Source organism: Lissotriton helveticus, chromosome 4_1 (genome assembly GCF_964261635.1).
Source record: "Lissotriton helveticus chromosome 4_1, aLisHel1.1, whole genome shotgun sequence".
NCBI classification, from domain to species: Eukaryota; Metazoa; Chordata; class Amphibia; order Caudata; family Salamandridae; genus Lissotriton; species Lissotriton helveticus.
This window is the reverse complement of record NC_136063.1, coordinates 732,977,697-732,995,765: the sequence shown is the minus strand read 5'-3', so window position 1 is coordinate 732,995,765 and position 18,069 is coordinate 732,977,697.

The following is an 18,069-nucleotide window of genomic DNA, read 5'->3' as shown; positions in this document are numbered from 1 at the left end:
TGCTATTGGGAGAATCTTGAACTTTGAACACTCCCCACTATAAGTGATTGTGCATTATTCAGCCAATATAATAACCTATCATATTGTACACGGTTATATATTGCGCGTATAGCTTGCAAAACCTGTATTTCCTGTTTTCCAGTAATAGATCTGGCATTATAGTGCAAAAATTAAGTTGTTGCACAAGCCTTATTATACTGAATAATAGGAGATATTGTAAGCGTTATACTTATTTAGAGAAGCCGGAATCCGTCTACTATTTTAAAACAGGGAAGAAATTTTGGGTTGGAAAACATTCTATGGGTAATGAAAAAGAAAAAATGTATACCGTAATACAGCTTTTAGTCACAAGATCGTAGGGCTTCGGGGAATTTCCTGTCTTCATAGAATGTATTAACTGCAGTGTGTGAATGGTGAAAAAATATCATACCACATAAGCCAAGGGGCCGCAAGAGTTGATATGTTTATTGTGTGGCCATACATCGAGGACAGTCGAGTTCCACTTCCGAAGTGTAGTAATTTTCAATGACTATTAATCTTGCTGGTCTAGAAAAAGGAAAGCTACTTGCAGCCTCCTCAGAAAGAGGAGAAACAGCGTCTAGGGACTCGTGAGATACTGAAAAGGTAAATTATTAACAAGGAAGGTGTAGTGTCTAATTAACCAATTACTGATCTAAAGCCTGCAAAGTTTACTCAGAAGCTCAACCTTAGAGGTAAATAAATCCTGAATAAGTTTACCTTGCGAGGGTACTAGTGCGGTGCTTTTCCTGGAGGCTTTTCTAATAGTAAGTACATTGATGCAATTCTTTGCATCACCTTGTGTCTGCTTTGCATCGATTAGTTGCGCAGCACACATTTCCCATAAATTGTATATAATCATTCTCACTTACCCAGATTCTCAAAGGTTTAGAGCCAGGCTAGCGTTATTTTTTACCACTAACCTGACGCTAAAACCCGTTTAGGTATTCACAAACAACGCAAATAAATATTTGCATTTATTTATATGGTAAAGTAACACATAGCAGTTTGAAAGGCTGATTTGCATTACTTTGCGTTAAGGGGATGTTACATGGGTGGTACATGGGTGTTCCCATGCAACCACCCATGCTTTTTTACACTAAATTCTATTCAGTAACATTAGTGGAAAGTGTTTAGCTCCATAAAATAATGCAGCTGAAAAGCAGGTGTTAAATGGAGAAATGTTTAAATTTCTCGGCGCTTGTCTCACTTTGCATATGTGCTGCACTTTGCAGCACACATTCAAAGTAGGAAATGTATTTGGACATGTTTGGGCATAGTATTTTGTACAGGAAGGGTATTATTGCAATACAAAACCAAAGGCTGACTCAGGCTTGCACCCTAGAGCTATGGCGCTAAGGTATGTGCCTGCCCGGGCTGCTAAAATCAGCACTGGTGCTATGAAAAGGGGAGGAGAGAACCATTTATAAGTGAATATGGTGCTCCCCTGCTCTCTCTCTGTCACGCAAAGAGGCTGCGCAGCATTGCATGACAGTGTCCAGAATCTGGGCCATAGTATTTCAGTCACATTCACCATTTAGTTGAGGCTCCATACTGAAAGGGATAATCACATAATGGTATTTTATAGATTTAAATAAGTGTAGAATTGCATGGGTTGTCATAGGTAACGGGAAGCTGTAATTGTTATCCATTTCTGCTTCTTCTAGGCCAACATAAAAAAAATACAGTCTGTGTGGTTAATGGACTGTTGAATCAGCCTGGTACTTTCATTTTTTGTCAGCTGTTATTTCACTTGATGCACTAAAGCAGAATCCATTATTTGTTTTTATGAGATGACCATGAAGAAGGAATGTTTTTTGCATTTTTATGCTGAAAAACGAAGAACAGCAATTGATCAACAACATTTTTATGGTGAGAAAGTGAAGCATAACTGAGTCTGAGTAAAGCAAGAGACATACATTAATTAGCAGACTGCTGACAAATCAGCTATTAAAAAGTTTACTGGGAATAGGAAAGCTAGCTGTTCGTAAAATAGAATGTCTTCACGTGGGCATATGCAGAAAGAAAGAAAAAGTAAACAAAATAAAGACAGTAGGAAAGAAGATAAGGTAGAAAAAAAGGGAGAGAAAAAGGGAGCAATAGTAATTAAAAATATAAAGAATGACGATGAAATAGAGCAGTAAAGAAATTAAAAGAACCAGCAAAATTTTAGTAGAAGTAGAAGCAAAGAAACGTGAAACTAACAAATAAACATAGCAAAAAAAATTGTTAAAAGAGGAAAAGAAATGGGAAGTGAAAATGCAATATATATAACTTCATATAGGAGAAATATATGGCACTGTCGTTTCATCTATGTACCCTACAATATGGGTTGGTTATATACACTGCACTATGATCAGTCACACACATTTTACCATCTTAAAAACGTACAGCACTTAGTGCCAGATGTAGGTAATCCCAGATTACCGATTCTTAAGAACAGGCAAATGGGATGTAGGTAATTTTTCTTTAAAAATTACCGAATCGGTAAATTTCGGTAATTACCAAATCGGTATTTACCGATTCGGTAATTGCCATTCATTCCTATGGGCCTGGAGACCCATAGGAATGAATGTCAATTACCAAATCGGTAAATACCGATTCTGTAATTGGGGGAAACATTGAAGGGTGGCAGGGTGTCACTTTGACACCCTGTTCCACCCCTCAATTGTGTATGAGTGCACATGATGCGGACATTCATGCCCTAAGGGCATGCATGTCTGCAACATGGCACTGTTGGAAAAGCAAAAAAAATGCTTTTTCAAAGGTTTTCATTATTTACCACCAACTTGTAGTTGGTGGTAAATAACGAATCCTAAACTGGGAAAATCACACATTTGAGTTCTCCCTACATACCAGGGTTCAGTAATTTACCGAATCGTTATTTAAGAATTCGGTAATTTACCGATTCCTTAAATTACCGCTTCGGTAAATTACCGAATCCTTCTTTTTTAGCCTCCTACATCTAGAAAGCCTATTACCGGTCGGAAAAGGCCGATTTCGGCCATTACCAACCGGTAATAGCCTACCTACATCTGGCCCTTAATGAGGAATGAGGTGTAACAGACATGAGAGAAGCGCTATAAAGTGTGTAAGTTACATGTTTGTCTGTTTCATAAAACGTTCTTTCTTTGTGGGTGCAACTTAAACATGGCAAAGTTGCCAACTGTAAGGGACTTATTTATGAGAGCCCAGTGTCACATTTGCACCACTGAAAGTGGTACCTGTATGACACAGGGCTCTCAAAAAGAATTATGAAGCCAAGCAAGGCCACCCTGTATGACTTTGAGTGGTCTTATAAACCATGAATAAGGCAAAGCAATGCAAATCGCTGAGTCCCCTTTCCTTGTGCACAGGAGGCATTCCTCACGCAACACCCATGGAATTTGATGCTGCCTATATTTGGAAAGGGAAAAAGAACAATTGATGGACAGAATGCAGAACAATGTCATACATTCACACCAGTACAGAGATCTGGGCCCAAATCCATCGTTTTTTTGCTCGCCATGCCATTCCAGTTTGGACCCTGGGCGCAGGGTCTAAACTGATTTGCACATGACTGGGTCCAAACTGGGGTGGCGTAGTGGGCAAAAGAACGATGGATTTAACCCAGATCTTTTGACTGTGGGAGAATGTTTGCATTGTCAGCATTCCATCCATCATTTGCTTGCTGTAACACTTTTTGCCCTAAGTGGGATGGGTATGCCCAGACATGATTCCCTTCCTCACTGTGCCACTGGATTTAAGCTAGCCTGGTTGAAGAAGGGTGACATACCCTGAAACCGGTCCCTGGATGCTTGTTTCCGGTCCAGGGAGGACCTGGCCTGGCAGTTCGGTCTCAACTGTTCCCATGGGGTACAGGGTCAAGACTGATTTGCATCTGGCTGTGTCCATACTGGGGTCGCGTAGTGGGCAAAAGAATGATGGATTTTAATCAGATCTTTTGACTGAAGGAGAATGTTTGCATTGTCAGCATTCTGTCCATCATTTGTTTGCTGTAACATGCCTAGATTTGCAATGCATGTAAACCTGGGGAGCCGCATACTCCGTATACCTACTGAGGTGAGGCTGTATTTGACTCTATTGCTGGATGTGAAAATATGGCGTGTCCTGCTCTGTGTGGGGGCTCTGTGAACAACTGGGTGAGGCCGATGTTGTCCATTCATTCCAAGAGGTTGGCAGAGTTTGTGTCTGTGGGGTGATTCAGGTGGAAGTTGAGATCTCTGAGGAATCAATGGTAAATGAGGTGCCTTTGATCGTTGTTTTGTCATCAGTGCGGAGATGGAAATTCAGGCATTCCATGATCGCTGTGGTTTCGTCATTGGTGGTGGTGCAGCTGATTAATTCTTGCCACTACTGTGTTTGTTGGTGTAGTCCTGGTGTTTCATCTTGCAGCTCATGTGTACTGTGGTGGCGATGTTGAAAGCCAAAGAGAGGTTAAGCCATGTCTCTGTGATGATGGTCACATCGGGGTGAAGGTGGAGATGGTGCCTCAGACTTCAGTGGCCTGTTTGCAGAGCGATCTGGCATTGATCAGAAGGCATTGGAGTGGTTCTGGGGTGGTGTTGGCCAGTGCGGGGAAGTTGCGTGGGTACCTGTGGTATCTGTGGTATCTGTTCTATACAGTTGTTGCTATATGTGCGATTTAAGCTGTAGAACTGCCTATCCCTGTTAAAGTGTCCGCAAGCCAAGAGGCAAAAGGCCATTCATTGCATTGAATATTCACAGAACACAGACCTCCAAATTCTATCATAGAGTCATCAGAAGTGTCCATTTCAGTGACATGGTGACCTTTGTCTAGCTTTGGAGTACTAGACTGTCTCAGCCTTTGCTCTTTGTATATGCTTTCAAGTCAACCCCATCAGTGATGTAACATATGTGTAGACCCCGATCCCCAGGCTTCTACTTGTGGCATACACTTTAGGAGCTTCTTTGATTGGGTGAAATTGTCAGTATGGGGCAACATCTGTTATATTGCACTGAGTTTGTTATTTTTTACAATATTTGTGAGCCAGAGTAGCTGATCTTTCTAATCTCATTTGAAAATATGATTAATCAGTAAGCTGAAGTACTACTGGAAAACACTTGTCCTAGTGCTCAAACCTTCAGGAAATAAGCCTGGCATTAAAATAGTGTTCTTTATTTTTGGCCCATCAGCAATTGTATGTAAGTATTCCACAGCCAATGGCCAGATGGGTTCCAGTAACCAATCCACGATCATCACTCAATCTCAGTTATAAAATATTTTTACCCCTAGCAGATTGATTGTGCTATCCTCTGTGTCATAAACTCTGACTCGGCACACTTGAATAATGACAGGAAAGATGATCATTAAAGAAATACTTTAAATTGTAATACGAGATTAGGTATATTCATGCATTTTTCATGTTTGTGTCTAATACAAATGCTACTACTACTACTGCTATCACTACTACCTCTACTACTACTAGTAACAATACTACTACTAATAATAACTGTGGAAAATTGGGTTACCGGTTGACTGGGCTGTGAGCCTTGGCCAAGCAGCAATCACAATCCTTGTCAAGGGAAGGCAGAATCAACTCCAAATGTAACCTGTGCTTAACCCCTGGTAGCTTGGTACAGAGTAATCAAGCTAAACCTACAGGCAATGTGTACAGTTTTTGTGCAAAACGTCAAACAGTACACAAATTAGAGCTTAATTTAATAGATAAAACAATACCAAAAAAACAAACATCCAATCAGTAGAACCGGAATAATAAATTTTTTAAGATTAAAGTGAAAAGTATTGTGCCTAAAAACAAAAAGCTCCAACTGGGGTTATCTGGTTGCACTGGACTCGGACAAAGTCACACTTTTAGGATGACTGAGATTGAACACAGGTCGGCTGCAGTCCCCAGATTAGTCCTGCTGAAGTTTTACTTTCTATAAATAGCACCAAGAGTTCTGTTTGCATTGAAGATGACCACGAGAAGCAAGGAGAAGCATTGAAGATGACTGTCGAAATAATGCAAAGAACAGGCTTTGCATCATGGAGGGGCTGGCTGGAGCTTTGCGTTTGGGGTCCCCATCGAGTGGCCGATGCTGGAGTGAGAAGAGTTGGGCTGGCATCGCATCAGTTAGAATGGAGGTGCGAGTAGCAAATTCTTGGTGTGAATTGGCCCCCAAAAAGTTTGATTTCAGCTGGCAGAGCCACACCACGGGTCCAGGAGCTGAAGGGCACTGTAGGAGAGTAGGGTCTGCTTCCTATGGTCACCCCCACTTTTTGCTGTGATTCTCTGGTTTTTCGACTTTAGTGTGGCTGTGGGCCTGCTAATCAGACCCACAGCCCAGCTGTTCTCTCTCTAAATTGATACCTTGTACTTTAGGTACATACCAGATTGGTTACTGGGTCACTCTTGTGAGCCCCTGTATAGTGTACCATAGGTTCCCAGGGCATAGGTGTACCCTAGGCCTACCAGGGGCTGCAGCATGTATTGTGACACCCCTGGTTTGCCTTCCAAACTGACACCACAGGTCTGTTCACACAGCCTGGGTAAGGTGGTGGAATCACCCCTTATTTAGTTATAGTGTCACAAAATGGATGCTGCTGCAACAGACACGAGTCTGACCTCCTGTTGCTGGGGGAAACTCCAGCAAGTGCGGCCTGGACAATAGGTTTCCTGTCCAGGGAGGTGCCAGCACCTCCCCAGACAGGGGTTTTGTGTATTGGGGTAGGGAGGGCTGCATTCAGTGAATGCATCTAGACACTGCCTGGGGCACACAAGGTGTTCCATGCATAGCCCATTTCAAACCAGTTGCTGGGGCACTCCAGCCCTAGCTCTGGCACGAAACTGGACAAAGGGAAAGGTGTGTAACCACCCCCTTCTCAGATCCACCCATAGGAGGGACCTAGTCAGGTAATCCAGCCCCCATCCTTATTATAAGTATAGGATCTGTGTCCCCAGGACTTTAGATGATCCTGGTCGAATCTTTGAAAGACATATCTTGGACCTTCGACATTCCATTCTGACTGGAAGACGGAAGACATCTCCTTTCTGGTCAAGGAGTGACCACCCTGTGCACCAATAGCATCTTTGCCAGTCTGCAGTTTCAAGGCTCCAGTTGAAACCCGACAACTCTGTGACTCAAGAACTAGACTTCCGCACTTCTCTGATCCCCACCCACATCCACACCAAAGCTGAGACCCGTGGCAGACACGAGGGACGTGGAACCGGACATCTTGGACATCATGCATTTTGCTACCTGCACTCCTTTCCTGAAGCCTTAGTACGTTGTGCATTGGGGTACGAGAATCCCCATCCCGAGCACTATTTGCACCAAAGCCCAGGCCCCCACATTCCACGAGTGTCCCGTTGTCCCCGCCTTTGCATTTGAGCTTGATGCGACTTCCCAGTTCTTTGCCTGTTGGCTAGGGAGCCCCCTGAAGATGCCATATTGAAATTACTTTGCTTTTCTGGGTGCTCCAGGCTTGCTACAGCTTTCCTTAAAAGGAAAAGTACCACCGATCCTGCTGGTCTGCAACAGAGCCAATCTTGACATCCTGCGTGGGTTGCGGTTGCCAAGGCTTGTTAGGTCCAATCCAGATAACCGCAGTCATCTAGATCCATTATAATACAGCTCGAATCCAGTGCCTGGTCATCATCGATGCCTCCTGGACCTCGTGGCTGAAGAGACAAACTCACCTTCTTCACCTTCAAGCACGCGACATCGCCTGGTTCCTTCCTGGTTCCTTCCTGGTCACTGGCTAGTGACACAGTCTCTGTCCCCTCTGCTTTCAGGTTCTTCACATCTCTGATCTATCCTTGGATCCACCGAACACTTTTCCTCTGGTCGCCTGCAGCACTTTTTTACAACTCTCCATAGAAAATGACAACGAAACCCGACACGAAAAGACACTGATGCACCCGGCTTCCCTGGGTGAGGTAACACGAGAACTCCGGTGCTCCCGTGGGTCTTGACTCTCGAAGTGTCCTAATTTAAAAGGGTTCCATCCTAGTCCATCCGGAAGTGTCCTTAAATTGTAACTTTGTATCTTTTACGAACTCAATAGAAAGACAATGGGAACCCACGCCTGTGTTTAGACACTGCACGCGACTCCCGTGGGTCTCCTACTTCCTAACCTTTGGTTTCTTAGTGTAGCCCCAGCGATTCTACAGGCCCTAGGCCTGCTTTCTAGCTCTAATGTGGTACTTTTACCACTTTCTTAGTAAATGGTTTGTGAGGCCCCTAGGGCATAACGTATACTGTGCAACTTATCGTATATTAACTGTGTGACTTGTATTGTATTTTTACCTCTGACCTCATAAAGAGTGCAAAGGGGTTGGGTTTAGATTAAATACATATATATTTCATATATACCTTGTCTGGTGTCCTTTCATTGGGTATTTAAGGGATTATATATGGTAAAACAACTCGCCTTCTGAAGTCTTAGCCTGAAGACTGCTGGTTCATGCTACCACTAGGATAGCTTTCTGTAAGGTTGACTTTACAACCATCCTCAATAAGGGTCGATTAGACTGGTGCATGGTGCCGACTAGAACTAGTGGACATCATATGCCAGGCTAACTTCTCACAGGCGCCACTGCGGGTGGACGCAGTAGCTCGCTGCAGCTGGGTCCAGGGGTTTGTGCAAGTGTTCTGGAACCTTTTATTACACTGAAGCATAAGGAGAGAGCAGCAGGTTGGCACAGAAGGGCAGTATTTCCTTCAGAGCAGCAATCCAGAGGAGTGCCATTCCTTCTTCCTGGCAGAGTATCCACAGGTCCAGAAGTGTACTGAAGAGTTGGTGCCTGTGGTCCAGTATTTATACCTAGTTGTGCCTTTGAAGTGAGGAAGAAGCTTCTTAAATTTCCCATTGAAGTCCCCAGACATTCTGCCTTCCCTGTCCTGGCTCCAGACTTACTACTATTAGGGTTCCGGAGACACCAAACTTGGACCGGTTACCTATTTCCATTTGGAATTACACTTATTACATGTAATGAGGTACCTCTAATTTTATACGATGGGAGAGGTAGGCCTTGCAGTGGTGGTAAACAAATGTAAGAGTTTTTTACTACCAGGACATGCAAAACATAAAAGCACATGCCCGCTGTTTAAGTACACTTTGCCCTGTCCACTGGGATAATTAGGGACTCCATAGTGGTGCCTTACGTGTATTAAAAAGTAAGCGTTGGGCCTGAAAAGGTTTTATTTAGCGTAGGTTGAAATGTTAGTTTAAAACTGTACACACAGGCTGCAATGGCAGACCTGAGACATGTTTAAAGGGCTAGTTGTGTGGCACAATCAGTGCTGCGGGCCCACTAGTAGCATTTGATTTACAGGCCCTGGGCGCATATAGTGCCACTTTACTAGGGACTTATAAGTAAACTAAATTTGACAATTGGGTGTGAGCCAATGTTTCTATGCTTCAAGGAGAGAGCATAAGCACTTTAGAACTGGTTAACAGTGGTTAAGTTCACGGAGCCCTAAGGCCAGCAAAAACAAATTCAGCAAATAGTGGAGGGACACAACATATTTGGGGATAACCCTGCAGAGAGTGTCAATAATAATAATAATAATAATAATAATAATAATAATAATAATGATAATAATAATAATAGTAATAGTAATTATACTAATAATGATAATGATAACAATGATACGGTTATGTAACAAAAATCCAAATAGTGAAAGTTTTTGCAAATATTACCATAAGCATCAATATAACATTTGCTACTGTTTGTACACATAGTAAACACATATATTGTCTAGTACTTGATGATTTGTTCTGCTTTCCTTCTATGTAAATAGCTGTTGGCAAAGTATTTAACCCCTTCTGTGTCCATGACGGAACGTTTCCATCAGGAGCCACGGTGGGCGCGTGCTCATGATGGAACCATTCTGTCATGGCACCCCCCCATAGGGGAAGCTCTGTCGCTCCCCCCATGGGCAGCCCATCAACATCCCTCCAGCGGGGATGGCAGTGAAAGAGTTTTTGCTGTCACCCCTGACCCCACCGTGGCAATCCCATTACATCAGCGCGCACAGCGTAAGGCAACGTCATCAGGAAACTCCGGATGCGCTGGAAGCCATTTGCTTCCAGGTGTCCACTTGAGGAGGTAGGTGTTTCTGCTCCAGGTGGGGGGGTGGGTTGTGTGCATTGAGGCATCGGGGGATAAGAAATAGTTTTTCCTCTCCCCGATGTCTCTTTGCAGGGCATGTCTGCTGCAAGATCATGCACAGCGTCCCGATCATGCAGCAGAAATGCCCCCACTACGCACCAGGGATGTCTTTTTTTAAATGGAAGCACCCCCGTGGGCAAGGGTTGCTTCCAAAGGGACACAAAGTGAATGGATGTTTTTTTTGCCCCCCCAAAAGGGGCAGATTGGCCCTTTTTTGCCTTTCTGCCCCCTCTTTGTTTTTGGTTTATGGAAGCGACCCCTTGGGTAAGGATCACTTCCAAGGGGGAGAAATTAACTGGATGTTTTTTCAGCCCCCTCCCCCGGGGGCAGACCTACCTTTTGTTGGCCTTTCTGCCCCCCGGGGGGAGGGGTAGAAAACCCCACTAGGCGCCAGGGATTTTGTTTTTTGTGTAATGGAATCAACCCCTTAGCCAAGGGTCGCTTCCAAAGAGGTGAAATTGACTGCATGTTTTTTCTGCTCCCGCTGGGGGCAAATTGGCCCTTTGTTTTGCCCTTTTTGACCCCTGGGGAGGCAGAAAAACCCACTAGGCACCAGGGATTTTTTTATTGCAGATAGAAGCAAACCCTTGGGAAACGGTCGCTTCCAAGTGGGTCAAATTAGTTTATGTTTTTTCTGCCCCCTTGGAGGCAGCTCTGCTCTATTTTTGGCCTTAAGAGCCCACTAGAGACCAGGGATTCTTTTTTGTTGCAGATGGAAGTGACCCCTTGGCCAGGGGTCACTTCCAAGGGGTTAAAATTAAGTTTATGTATTTTCTGCACCCCGGGGCAAATCTGCCCATTTTTTGCGCTTTTCTGCCCCCAGGCAGGCGGGAGGCAGAAAACCTAATAGACACCGGGGATCTATTTATTTTGCAAGGTGACAAATGTTTGTCTGCTATTTTCTGCCCCACACCTTATAATTGATAATTTTCTGCCCCTTACCTTATAATTGATGTTTGACTTTTGGAAGGCCAGGCTCTAGTGTAGGGATGATTAATGGATCCTTGTGTATAATATAACTACTGTGTTTTTTATGTCACTTATCTTTGCAATTCCTTTCTTTTCTTATCACTGAACTTTATCACTCTATTCTATTTTTGCACGCTCCACTTGGGGCAACCAACATGACCCAGATGTATTTTTACAATTATGTGCATCACTAAGAGTGGTAGTAAAATAAATAAACCACTACTGAATGTTTCATTTTGCTGTTGCGTTTTGAGATTATCCAATTTATTTGATTAGAGTAGATTATTATACTCTGATTACGAAGTTTGAAATTGTTGACTAACTGTGACACCACAAATAATAGTCTTTGGACCATTGTTTTATAATACCACCTGGGGACAGATCGACCTGGCAGCAAACCCCACCAGATCCCTTGGGCACGATCACCACCCACTATTTAAAGGCCCATCTCCCAGAATGACCTTTTGTGTAGTGACATAGCGTGTTATAATGATAATTGTTTTATTTCTTGTGAATTGCAATCATAATGATTTATTTCACATTTTTATTCTAGTTCACAGCTTTTGCTCTTTAGACTGATGTTCCAGGTTGCAGTTATGTTACTGGTGGTTCTGCAGTTTGTGTAATCACATGTGTTTGGTAAGAGCCTTTTTGTACTATTTACTCAAAATGAGTTTCATTTCCCTGCGTGAATGTGTTTTTGGCAAATAATGTAACAATAGCAGTATGTTTGGCTTCTGTTTTTTGAGTGTCAAAATCTTTTTGGATTTGTGCTCGATGTGTATTTTGTTGCCTTCTGCGTAATTAGTTCCATTTTTTTCTTTCTAGTGGAATATTATTGCTTTATGTTGTGTCTCTACAGAGTGCTGGTGAGTGTAGCTATCTTTATCAAGGGAGTCATATTGTTTTTGAGTATGTAGATCTTTGTGATAAAGCCACACTTTGTTTATGACTTATTTTACACAGTGTTGATTGCGGATGACATGTTTGTGAAGTCTCCTTTCTTTGTAAGTATTCTGGCTAGCCGCAGGATTACTGCTCATCAGGTTGTTGGAGTGCTTTTTGAGTCTTCGACTGACCATGTTTCAGAGATGGACTCTGCATCTGAGGCAGAGGAGGGACTGGAAGATTCTGGCAGTGAATTTTCTGTCCTCGTGGAATCATCGAATGATGAAGCCACTCTTAGTGCAGATGAAGTGCCTGTCTTAAAGGAGGATATTGATGTGCCAATAGTGCAGCAAGAGGCATCTGGGTTGAAGCCTGGGGCTGCAAAGCTTCCCATTGGAAGTGCTGACCTTTGGGTTGCCCCAGGCATGGTGCAGCTAGCATTGCCAGACTTTACTGGTGTTCCAGGGTGTAAAGTGGATACTGAAATCTTTTTGCCTATACATTTTCTTCAGTTGTTTATGAACGATGTATTTTTGGCAGAAACTGTTGAGCAGACTAATTTGTATGCTGAACAGTATTTGAGGGCCAACAGTGCCAGCCTTGGGCCATACTCTAGAGTTACCTGGTGGACTCCTACACATCTGGAAGAGATGAATAAGTTATTGGGTTTATCTTTCTGGAAAGCCTTGCTAATGAAGCCATCAATGTCTTAATATTTGTCTACTAGTCCCTTGATGGCAACTGTTATATTTCTGGCAATCATGAGTCGTGATCTGTATTTGCTTCTGGTTCGGATGCAGCATTTTTTCGATAATGGTTTAGCATTGCCTCAAGATCATCCTGATTATGACCGTCTTTTTAAGATTCGGCCTGTAATTGATCACTTGGTAGATTGATTTTCTGAGATGTATGCTCCAGGGAAAGAAATAGCTGTGGATGAGTTGTTGGTCTTGTTCAAGGGCCGCTTGGTTTTTAGGCAGTACATTCCTAGCAAGAGGGCATGCTATGGAATTAAGATGTATATGCTGTGTGACTGGATATGTCTATAATTTCAGGGTGTAGGGATTCCAGGATTGTCCCCCTTGGTTGTCCGTCCACTTTTGGAGTGAGTGAGAAAATTGTGTGGGAACTTGGAAGAGGACTTTCTAACAAAGGTCACCATTTATATGTAGGTAACTTCTACACTGGTGTGCAGTTGTTCCAGGAATTGGCCAAAGTGGACACTACCATCCATGATGAAAGCACTTCACCCGTTACTGTTTAGGGTCAGGTATCTGAAGTGCACAAACCTGTGTGCATTTTAGACTATATTAGGCACATGGGTGGTGTTGACAGAGTAGATCAGAGTTTGGAACCTTAACTGCTCTTCGTAAGGCTTACATTTGGTATCAAAATTTGGCTTTCCATCTTTTCCACTTGCCAACCTTCAATGCTTTTGTTGCATTTAAGGATTACTGTCCTGAGTCAGCAATGACTTTGTTAAGTTTCAGGAGTTTGTGATAGGCAGCCTTGTTGTAGTGGAACAGGCAAGTGTTCCTAGAGTTGGAGTGGTGGAGGATGAGGCTAGATTGAAAGATCTCCACTTTCCTGATCACATTCCGCCCACGCCCTCAAAAGCCTTCCCTAGTAGGAGATGTAGAGTCAGTTGACGAAGAGGTACATGGAAGGAGACTTGTATGTACTGCCCGAGTGTCCTTCTAACCCTGTGCAGTGTGTGTCTGCTTGATTTAGAATGAACCACATGCAAAATAATTTTTGGGAGCATCCATGAGTGGTAAAGTGAACTGCCTGGTCTGTATTGTTTTGTATTTTTTGTTCAGTTTCAAGGTTGGCATCAATGCAATGTATTTATTTTCAGATTTTGTGTTAATAGATTTGTATCTACTTACAATTATATTGTGTTTTCTTTTTTACATAAAAAAACTAAATTTAATGGTGGTGTGTGTAGGCTGGCGCTTGGCATGCAGTGAGCGTGGACTTGCAATTGGCTGGTGATGTGCATGGACTGGCACTTGGCTGGTGGTGTGCGTGGACTGGTGCTTGGCTGGCAGTGTGAATGGATGGCGCTTGGCTGGCGGTATACGTGGACTGGCACTTGGCTTGTGGCTGCGTGAACTGGTGCTTAGCTTATGATGTGCATGGACAGGCGCTTGGCTGGTGGTGTGAATGGACTGGCGCTTAGCTGGTGGAGTGTGAGTAGTGTCTTGCTGCTGGTCACTACACACGCTGGTAGCCAAACGTCAGTCCACACAATCTGTCAGCTGGTGTGGTTGCTGTATCCGGCATGTGGGCTTGTGAAAGTGATGGACCCTTGAATGGCGCTGTCTGCTGATGTGAGTGTTGTAATGTGATGGGCCTGTGGTTGGCAGTGTGAATGGTTTTGTATGTGTCACATATGAAAGGTGTATGAACGGCCTGTAAAGAGGTTGGTGCCTTGTCATGGCTTTACAGCTCACGAGCTGTGAGTCAATGGTTCAGTTTCTTGTCCTTTCAATTATTAACAGTGCATTTGATTTTTGTGAAATCTCTTGTTAATAAAATTGTACATACAGAACCATCAATCACCCTCTTGCCAAATCCTACCAGTATGTGTGTGTGTTTGAGGAATAGATGGTTGTGCAGTAATATTTGTCTTTTCTGTCTTTCTCTGCCACACTGTACATTCTAGGCCTGGGTGGTAAATTCTGTTCCGTTTGCGGAATTTGCGGAATTTGGGTAATTTTGTATTCCGCGGAGAACGCGAAATTGCCCAAAATTCTGAGTTCCACGACTTCGTGAAATTCTTTGCTTGTTCGCGTTCTCAAATGCGTGTTCGCGAGATATTTTCCCCTCGAGCACGCAAACAGTGATTGCGAACAGTAAAAAAAAGCATCGCAAACAAGCAATTCCGTGTGTTTGCGGAATTTCTGCATGTTTGTGGAGATTTTTTACCATTTCGCGGAGATTTGCGTAACACGATTACGCAAATTCCGCCCACCCCTAGTACATTCCATCTGAGAAAAGTCTACCAACTCTAGATATTCTCGTAAACTAAACATCAAGGGGAGAACAGGGTGATGTCTCTCTCATGGATTTCCAACCGAAAGAAACAACAGATTTCCTACCACCCAGAATTTTCGTAAGTCTCCCCATAAAAATGGTACATCACTTGTGTGGGTGGCCAAGTACCTGTGGCAGCGAAGGGCTCAAAATGCATTGTGGAGACATAAAAATTTCCTATTTCAAAAAGACCTGGTTTTGTAAAGGGGGGTCACCTGAATTTTTGGTCCTCAACTTATCAGCCGTTTAGGGAAACCTACCAAATCCATACATTTTTGAAAACTAGATACCAGGGAGAGTCCAGGGAGGAATGGCTTGTGTAGATCCTCCAACGCTTTCCTACACAGAACCCCATGAAACCCCATGGAAACCTCAAATTTAGCTGAAAAAAATCAAATTTTTCTCACATTTCTTTGTGAGAAAGCTGTGGGATCACAGGGTTGACAGGAATTTCGCACCACCCAGCATTCCCCCATGTCTCCTGATTAAAATGTTACCTCACTTTAGACACCCTGTGGAGTCCAGGAAGGTATGGGTTGCATGGATCCCCCAACATTTTCCTACCCAGAATCTCCTGAAAAGTAAAACTTCAAATTTAGTTGAAACGATCCAGGGGAATCAACAAACCCTTGACACCTTTAAAATCCCCATGATGTTGGAAGAAAACGATGCACATTTGGCATGGATACATTATGTGGTCAAAAAGTTACAGGGGCCTATGCGCGAACCACCACAAGGGGGGGCTATCAGTGAAGGGGTTAAGTGCAGGTGTCATTTAAAGTTGATATTCTGTTTTAATTTACAGAAGTAAAGCCTGCCAATCACATGGAGTCAACATCAATCTACCTTCAAGAATATCCGTGTACCATGTTTGCACAATGGTTTTAAAAAGCAAAACTAAAGTAGGGAAAGGAATGTGGCCTAATGGCCAGCGCTGACCTCTTTAGGACGGAAGAACAAGGTTCAAGTACAGGTGCCAGCTCAGCAGCTTAAAATGCTGAGCAAATTATTTAATGTCTCCGTGCCTATAAAAATAAATGTGTCTTTAACTGTATAATTTAAATTGGTACTCATGTAAAGCGCTTTAATGCCCTTGGACCAAGTTCTTGCTATTAAAAAATGTAAAACATCTATGGGCAGATTTATGTTAACTGGCGCACCGTGCGCCACAGCTCCGCCACCCATGGTGCGCCGCATTTACAATGCGGCGCACCATGGGGCAAAAACGGCACAGATGCGTGACACATCTGTGCCGTAAAGGCGGCGCATTACTGGAGTTGCGTCGCAAGCGCGACGCAGCTCCAGCAAGGCTCGGGGGTGCCCTATCTGACCAATGCTGCATCAAGACCTACGCCTGCTTCAAGCAGGCGCAGGCTTTTGACGCAGCATTGGCCTGAAAGTGACTGAGTGAAATCTTATAGATTTCACTCAGCCACTTTTGCGAGGCGCACCTGCCCCGGAACGCCCACCCTGCGCCGGAACGCCCACAAGCGGCGCAGGGCTTTACAACATGACGCATCGGTCTAGATGCGTCACGTTGTAAATCGTTCGTAGGGATGCGCCACGTTTACGCCGCCTTGCGTGACGCAACAGCGGCGTAAACGTGGCGCAAGGGCCTCATAAATCTGCCCCCTAGTTTATTGCACACATCTCATAATATGCCTTTGCAATGTTTCCACATGGAGGCAGGCCAAAATATAAAAACAAATTCAAGATTGTCTTCCTGTATTCAACAGGCAATACATATATTTAGAATGTACTGGACAATTTACAACTCTGGATACAAAATATGTTCATGTTTTATTTGAAGCAAACAAGTTTTGCAACGAAGTGATTGACTCAAAGTAACTGTCGAAATTAAGAGCTTGATAGATACATATTGTACGATCAATCTTGAATGGTTCTCATGCACGATTTAGGCTTTGTACTTGCCTTTGGTTTTGTAGAACAGTCAGAGTTGTACAGTAAACCAAGCGAATCAAAAACGAGCATGCTATGCCTCGTAGGAAAATATTACACAAATACACCAAGGAACAAGTTGTAGGTGCAAAAAACGCTTTTCTGCACTATTTTTCATAAATACCCTCGCACATTTAAAAATACACTGCAACTACAGTTGCTCATCCCATAACGTTAAGCTTTAATTTCCTAATGCATTTCATGGTAGACTACTGCAGCCATATTCATCTCAGAGTTAAGAAGTATGGCAAGGCAAAAACTGGAGTATTTGCTAATACTCGGAACTGCTTGAAACAGTAAATGATTAATATTACATTGGTTTTTGGTGTAATGATTAAGTTAAGTAGAAACAGAAGCTCTCTTCTCTATAAAGACTTTAACGTAAAAAATAATCGACTAAAAAATTAAGGCAAGAAAATTGTTATTGATAAGGTTTCCCCATTATTTGGATTTGTTTTATAAACAGGCTCTTTCTCTGAGTCACTAAAATACATTGAGACACTGCAGACAGCTGCATGCACTACCAGCGTCGGACTGGACTAAAGGGAAATCAGACAGTGCTCAATGGGCTGGTCTGACAGGTTACTGTGTAGGAAGTTTGTTTTTTGTCTGTTTATGGGCTATTTTATGTTCTGATGGGCAGGCTTTTGTTGTTGATTTCCCTGATATTAGAACAAACATTGCCTGCAGCAGGTTCAGAAATCCATACCTTGCAAAAAACCGCATGAGCCTGATTCACAAAGGTAAAGTTACACATTTGTGTACGTTTACGATTGTTTTCTATTCACGAAGGTATTTTGCTAGTAGTATCTTTACGACTGCAGAGTCTCCACAGATAAAAAGATAGGACAGGTCTATATTTTTATTGTCTGGAGATTCCGCAGTCATAAACATACTTCGAGTAAAATACCATTGTAAATAGCAAACAATCACAAACTTACACACAAGTGTAATTTACCTACGTTTAAACATGGGGCACTTTTGGGTATCTGATTAACTCATGGGGGCACGTTTATTTTGGTGCCTTGGCCTATTTGCTGCCCCAGTCCAACCT